This window comes from Neopelma chrysocephalum, unplaced genomic scaffold (assembly GCF_003984885.1).
Source record: "Neopelma chrysocephalum unplaced genomic scaffold, ASM398488v2 Primary Assembly neopelma1_96657, whole genome shotgun sequence".
NCBI lineage: Eukaryota > Metazoa > Chordata > Aves > Passeriformes > Pipridae > Neopelma > Neopelma chrysocephalum.
In genome coordinates this window covers 890410-897878 of record NW_020925302.1, presented here as the reverse complement: position 1 = coordinate 897878, position 7469 = coordinate 890410, and the positions used below count along the sequence as shown (strand labels likewise).

General features: G+C 37.6%; 1 protein-coding gene across 1 annotated transcript in view; it reads right to left on the bottom strand.

The window, feature by feature from the left end:
- The window catches only part of CEMIP2 (cell migration inducing hyaluronidase 2), a 55601-nt gene extending 55025 nt beyond the window's left edge, over positions 1 to 576 (bottom strand). Inside the window, exon 1 of the mRNA XM_027708964.1 lies at positions 447 to 576. The gene's annotated coding sequence lies outside the window, so the exon portion shown is untranslated. The remainder of the gene's footprint in view (positions 1 to 446) is intronic.
- Positions 577 to 7469: the final 6893 nt, after the last annotated feature.

The following is a 7469-nucleotide window of genomic DNA, read 5'->3' as shown; positions in this document are numbered from 1 at the left end:
CCCCCGGCCCGCCCGGCCGCCTGCCCGGCCGCCTCCTGCAGCACCCGGGGTTAGGGGGGCAAAGAAGAGGCGGGGGGGTACTTTGCACCCCTGCCCTGCCCTACGGGTCTCCTCTGGGCTGGGTGGAGAGAAGCTGATTTACAACTAAAATATCAGAGTCAGCGGTAGATGCCCATGTCCGAGTTTTAAAAATAAAATAAAGAAAAAAGTCCGCAGTATAAGCGCGCAGGTAGTGCCGGGGCGCTGTGAAAGGTCCGCGGAATGCGAAAGCAGGTGAAGAAGCGGAAGGCATCGGGGAGAAGCACAGTGCGCTGCCCCCGTAGAGGCAACGGTGGGGGTATGAAAGGATGGAGCGCATCGGAGGCGACAGTAGCAGAGGCACGGGGTAGCTGTCGGTACACGCGCGCTGACTGAGCTGACCGGGGAGAGCGAACAAAGTTACTTACAGCAGTCGTAGTCCAGGCAGTCTGATCTGGGGAAAGAGATGACTGGAAAATTTGATTCCAACGCTTTTTTTTTTTTTTTTGGTGTCTGACTTGAAATAAAATCAAACTAAACCCAAAAATGTACTGAATTTCAAGGAACTTGTTCCTGTAGCTATTACACACCAAAGAGCATCAATTGGTTTAGACATTACGAGGGACTGTGAATCTCCAGGACTTGCCTTTGCTGAGGACCCGGAGCCCCAGAGCACCTCAGCCTCCCAGGCTGTCAGCTTTGATGTAGATCTGACAACGGGCTTGTCTTAAGCTTCGGACCTCCCACCGTTTCCTGTGCACCGAGCTTGGGCCAAACTCATTATAAATCGGAAAAAAAAAAATTAAAAGCGCCCTGATCTGATTCGAAACGCTCCAGTGAAATATGTCGGGAAATAGCCAGCGTTTGCCAACATAATTATTTCCTTGGGAAAATTCACACAGGTGGTAACAAGGTGGTAATTGGGTTATATGTCTATGAACACTGCACCACGTAACTTTGGTTCCAGCGATTTCCTCTTTGTTTACCAGCAAGCACAGCCTGCGTGTGCTTGCAGCACGTGGTGACATCTAGCGCCTAAATAATAGACTGCAAATCAGCTAAATTAGTCTGAAATCTTGGAGATCAAACTCGGACCCATTGCTTGCAATATTTCACCAGAACTGCGGGGTTCGGGGCGGTATCGCTGCAAACCACGACACCGCGGAACACCAGCTGCCGTGCGCAGGGACCGTGGGGGAATGAGCAGCTGCCTACCTCAGGAGGGGACTGTGCCTGCAGCTCTGCTGCACAGCTTAAGATTTCAGGACTTGGCTTTCAGGACTGAGATTTACAGTAATATTTTATTCAAGACAGAGATTTTTCTGTATAGACACAAAAGGGATTGAGATAGTTCCTAACTTGCTCTTCTCACTAAACTACAGTGAGGAAAGCCTTTAGGTGTACGAATAAGACATTTTCATCTTCACTTTGATCATGTCTCTGTGTTTCTATTCCTTCTTTGTTAGCTTAATTTTGTTTCAGTTCCCAGGAGCACAATCTTTCTAACAGGTGTGATTGTAAAACTTTGCCTCTTTTCGACAAACACACATGCAAACTAAATATTTGCATTTGCAATTACTTTGGCTGGAATTAAATTGAAGGGTAGTTTGTCTTTTATCAGCATGTCACTGATGACTAAAATGGACATCCATTTGACACATGTAATATTATGTATGTCCGTGAAGTGGACACTGAAGATTCAGTTCTCTATTTGCATGGGCAAACTGTATTTGTGTGCTACGAAATTCCAGCAAATAAGTAGTAGCTATACTGGTTTTAGGATGTGTGTCACCTTCTGAAGGTTGGGGGTTTTTTAATATCAAAACACCCTTTCAATTATCCTTCATCATATAATCCTGTACAAAATATAATGCTGAATTATTCCTAAGGAATGCCAATTGTAATACAATTTTGATGCAATTTAATTTGTGGTAGTCCCTGTAATCCACGAATTACTGAGGATCAAGCTTTTCCTCTTCTTTAAGAAATTATTTTCACTTAATGCAGTACTTCCACAAAAGATGTCCTTCTGGTGATTTTAGCAGAAGGATATATTTCTAGATCTCATTAAATAATAGAACAAGACTCTACAAATGTGTTATTTCTCAAACAAATTGTTACACAAAGCACTGCTTGTCCACTGGAAAGATAAGAGTCCAAGAACAGAGAGTATTTACTTTTCTATATACTTGTACACAGAATGAAGAAACACAGACTGCTGATCAACATTCCCAGCCAGAAGCCTGAAAAAAAGCTCATTTCAGTGATATCTGTGTAGATGTTTTGCTAGTACTACTATATAGGAGCATAAAGTAGAATGACTTCTACATACTTTAAGTAGTCTGAAGCTAAATATATTGCATTATATATGTATGCATGTGTGCATGTGTATATGAGTGCTCATGTGTGTGTAAATATTTTAGGGAACCCACACAACACATACTTGTCAGTCTTAGGGAATTCACAAATTTCTGTCATCCATAAAATCACTAGATCATAGAATCATAGAATCATTAAGCTTGGAAAAGACCTTCAAGAGCATCAAGTCCAGCCATCAACCTAGCATCATCTCCATGTTCACCACTAAACCATGTCCTCAAGTGCCATATCCACAGATCTTTTGAACACTTCCAAGGATGGTGACTCTACCATTTCCTTGGACAATATGTTTCAGTACTTTGAACCCTTTATGTGGAAAAAAAAATTCCAAATGTTTAATCCAAGCCTCCCTGATGCAATTTGATGCTATTTCCTCTCATCCTGTCCTTTGTTACCTGGGAGAAGATTAAGACTCCCTCCTTCACCACAACCTCTTTTCAGGTAATTGCAGAATGGAATTATCACTGAGCACCTACAATTTTTTCCAGTGATGGATACATTTGAATAAAACAATCCCTAAACCCTGTAAGTATACAAAAGATCAGACTCTGAGATTACCTGAGTATTTGAAATCTCTGTATTAAACCCCAATGTCTCGCTAAAGCATTAGTGCAGCTCCATCTGGTATGACTTCTTTCATCATACTGCTTTGAGTTTCAGCAGATAAAACTTTGGGCAAGTGTATAAACCAAAGTTTTAAAATGGCAAAATATAGACTTGAAAGAGATTATTGATGGCATCGCTATGGTCTAATGATTTCAAAATAAGAGAGAAGGAAGCCAGCTTTTGTCATTTTGAACAGAAAGAGGTACTAGGAGACGGGGGAGCAGTGGTAAGTATATACAATTACTAGTTAAAATTATATCCTAATCTCTGAATTCCCATCAAGATCCTTGTGATTTAGAAAATATTGCCACTGGTCTATTGAGACAAGACAGTAAATGTACATATTTCTTTTCTTACTTAAGCCTTTCTGGCATATGTCCCAGGCACTCTGTGGTAATACCTTTTCCATATAGTAACTGTGTTTTAAATTATCATACAAAACACATGGAATTTTAATTAACTTTCCAGGAGTTTAACACATCGTGTGGCCAAAAAAAAAGTTATATTCATGAAATAATATAAAAGCCACCTAGGCTGAAGGAAGGTTTAATCTTGATAAAAGCCTGCTCTTACTTTGACATATTGTGCTTCAACCAAAGTTAACAGCAGGTAACAAAAGATAACAACAGTTTAAGGGAGAAGATGGGAGTTTAAAATGCATGTTGGGGGCATGTAGAGGTAATTTGTAACCAGGTTTTAGTAGGGAATAGTTTCAGTGTACCATCTTCTCTTGCCCACTGAACAATCATGCCTTTTTCTTACTTTATATCAAAACAAACCCATATACAACTCATTTGCTTTTTGCATGTTTACAAAAAAATGTGACCTGTTTCTGAGTTCTGCCTAAATTTCTACCTGTCTTACTCCTCCTTGACTTCGGCTGTTATCAAAAATTTTACAATGGAGAAATACATCATAATTTCAAGATCCTAGGTCATATAAAGATGAGAAACTGTTGAAACCCAAAAACTGATACATTTTTAGTGGCTTTTAGATTTCCTCCTCTGTAATCAGACTCTGATAGTGAATGAGCAAAATAATTAAAAACTTCTGCTGATGATGGGAGTATAGGCTGCATTGAAGGGTGAAAGGAGAATTAGTGAACTGAATTTTTAAAAGAATAGTTGAAAATAAGTATAAAGAGCAAATAAGAATGAGGGGTAGGGAAGCAGATACACATAGATATACATGAAAGGGAGTACATCATTGAGACAACAGGAAAAAAGAAGAAAAAGAAACCAACAAAACCACAAAGCAAATATGGGTACAAGGAAGCTGTATTTTGTCTTTTACACTTCTGAAGTGCAGTTTTATGAAAGATAAAATGCAAGAAATACATATTGCATTAATTTTAAATACCAAATCAATCCATTCACTCACATTAAGAAACATAGATACTACTTTCTCATTGTGTTTACATTTTACTTCACTGTTATTAAAAACATGTGATTGTGACTGTCTTCTGTATTTAAACACTTTTTCCTTGGGAAGGCTTCTTGAGACAGGTGTCACTTCAATATTTATTTTAATGTGAATTGGGTTGACATTTATGTCAATTTTACGAGCTAAGTGTAACAGCAAATTTGGCTTGCATTTAAGGTAAATATTGATGGAAACTGATTGCTAAATGAGTTACCAGAAACCTAATCATAAGGACTACTGGGTCTAGTTGCTTGTTTGGTCAAGAAACATAGAAAATATCTAGCCAGATACACTGTTAGGCTAGTCAGACCAATGCATCTGCCAGAAATTTTTGATTATGAGACACTCCACAATCCATAAGGCAGACTAAAAATTGTTAAATGCATAATTTCCTACAAATTCCCTGCTAGACTTTACTTGAGATTGTTTGAAATATCTATGATCATTTCTGTTTCATCTCATTGCTTCTAAATTATATGCATAATATTTCTATGTGATAAATTTATGTCCTGATTTTTTTTGCTTTGTTTTTGTCTTAATAGAGAATGATTTTGATTAAAACTTTGTGAGTTTTACAGGAAGAACAGAGCATAAACCACAGATTTCTGATCTGCATTCACATTAGCAGATACATACTAGTGAGTCCGATACATGACAAAATTGCATTCTTTTTTATTTTGGAGAAAGACAGACAGTGTGAGTTTCACTGTAAAAAAATGCATTTTAAGTGCTTTGCTTTCATGGTTATTTATTATGTATCTGATTGAAGAGAAAATATAAATATTTTCATAAAGAGAAATGCTCAGGAATATTACATATTTAAAAAGCATTAACACCTTTGGAAAAAGAACGAAGCTATAATGCTTCTAAATTGTTGCCAAAAACAGATATAGAAAGTGCTGAAACCCTGTATGCTGGTACCTCGATTCCTCCATAAAGAAACATATGTAAGAAGGAATACTTTTTGTGTATTTGAAAATATAACAGGCCAACTGCAGCTTTAAGACATCAAGGAAACATTAATTTCCATGGCACTAAAACCAAGTTCAAAATGGAACTTTCCATCAAACATAGCAAGGCACACTTCTTTCACAAGATAACTGGCTAATGCAAATCTCTGTACAAAGCTTTGGGCTCTCAATTCTGACACACGTTCAAAGCATAGTCCTCAAAATTTTACTCTTTTATAAAAAATTCTCTTAAATACAGCAGAAACACATTTGACACATTTAAGTAATATTGTAGAATAAAGCAGCTATGCTTACTTTGTTTTGTAGCAAAGCAATCACGTGTATGTAAAATCAGAGGGGTTTGCTTGCTGACTGACCCTTTTTCAGTCAGACAAATGTCTGACTGAAGCTTTTTCCTTTTGGGAAAGAACAAATGCAAAGAGTAATCATGATTACAGGAAAAGTTATCTGTTTGGTCCCTTGCATAGCATATCATCCTGACCTTTTGGATTTTTCTACAAAAAAGCAGGAATTGAAATGTCTCATATGAATGACAGCCAAATGTAAAAACAAGAAGTATTTTTTTGCTCAACAGATTTTAATCCTTTGATTCTCTGAGAAGCATTTGCAGTCCTGCAGAACATGTATCACCTTAAACAACTGGAAGTTGAGGTTGAGATACTCAATAATCCTAAAAATCAGGCTACTTTTTCAAAGTCAGCTCCTAAAACATAAGCTTGAGGTAAAAGCACCATGATCATTACTGGTTTTGCAGATCATTTCTTTAGAAAAAACATGAAGTGGTATTAAAATATAGAAGAGAGGTTCATCTAGAAAAGTAGACTCTTTCCAACAGTAGCTGATGACAAGATATTATAAGAGTATATAAAACAAAGGTTGAGGAAACATACATCAACACTTACTCATGTCACAAGATATCCTATAGTTCTTATCTTGAAAGAAGTAGTTACTCCTTATTCACCTTTTCCAGGACACTCCACATGTTCGTCTGTGTTCATCTCCTCTTGATAGTAATAAATGTATCAACAGAATATATTTCTTTGTCCCTTACATGGAAGCTGTTTCATATCTCACCATTTATTGTTCTCTTGCCAATTTTGCTGCCCTTTTGTTTAAGGAAGACAGAAAGAGAACTGCAGTATGCTCTAGAACATAGGCACCATGGATTAAAATACTACTTTCTTTTTATTCTCCTTTCTCCCTAAATCATCTCTGAAGTCTTTTTGCTTTGTTGGTCACTGCTGAATATCAAGCTGATGTTTTCTTATTAGTGTTCATTGCAATGTCAAGATGTAATTTCTAAACAATAATTGTTTGGAGCCTGTACTTTTGTACCTAAATTTTACTTTAGATTTCCCAACACCCTGTAAGTACTATATGCTATCAAAATCACATCAGTAAGTTTTTAAGAAGGAGCTGCCCTTCAGATTGTTTGTGTTCTCTTCTGAACAACATGTTCCTGTTCTGTGTCAATTACAAAATAGGAGCAATGCAAAAACAATAACCTTTGCAAAACACTACCCCTTTGAAGAAAATAGACCATCACTTCCCTCTTGTCTCCTTGAACACTGTCATTTAATTTCAGATAAACAATGAGGGGGAAAAGAAAACAGGAAAAAGTACCTAATAAAGTATATAATGTGCTGAAGGCAAGACAGTGTTCTCCGTGTAAGTTTGCCATGCTTTATACACCTAAGGCTACTCGGTCACACAAGTTTTTTTCTGCTAACCCCTTAATATTCCTTTAAGTTCACTTGCTACCAGCCTTGCTTTTTGGTTCCACTCCCTTATCCTCTTGACTATTTTACTGCAGTAGAAGCATATTTACTAGGCGAGGCAGAGGCACAAGTTGGACTGACACCAACATTTTATAGTTAAGTCCTACCTCCGCAAAATTCCATGGAACAAGCTGCATGGAGCAAGAGGACAAAGGAAGAAAAAGCAAGTGAAAAAAAAAAAGACTACAGCTAGAAACATACTTCATGTTTGTACATAACGCATCCAAAGCTCAGGCAGCGAAGATTCTTCGACACTGTTTTCTCAGTGAAACTTCAAGCTGAGCATGCCAAAGGT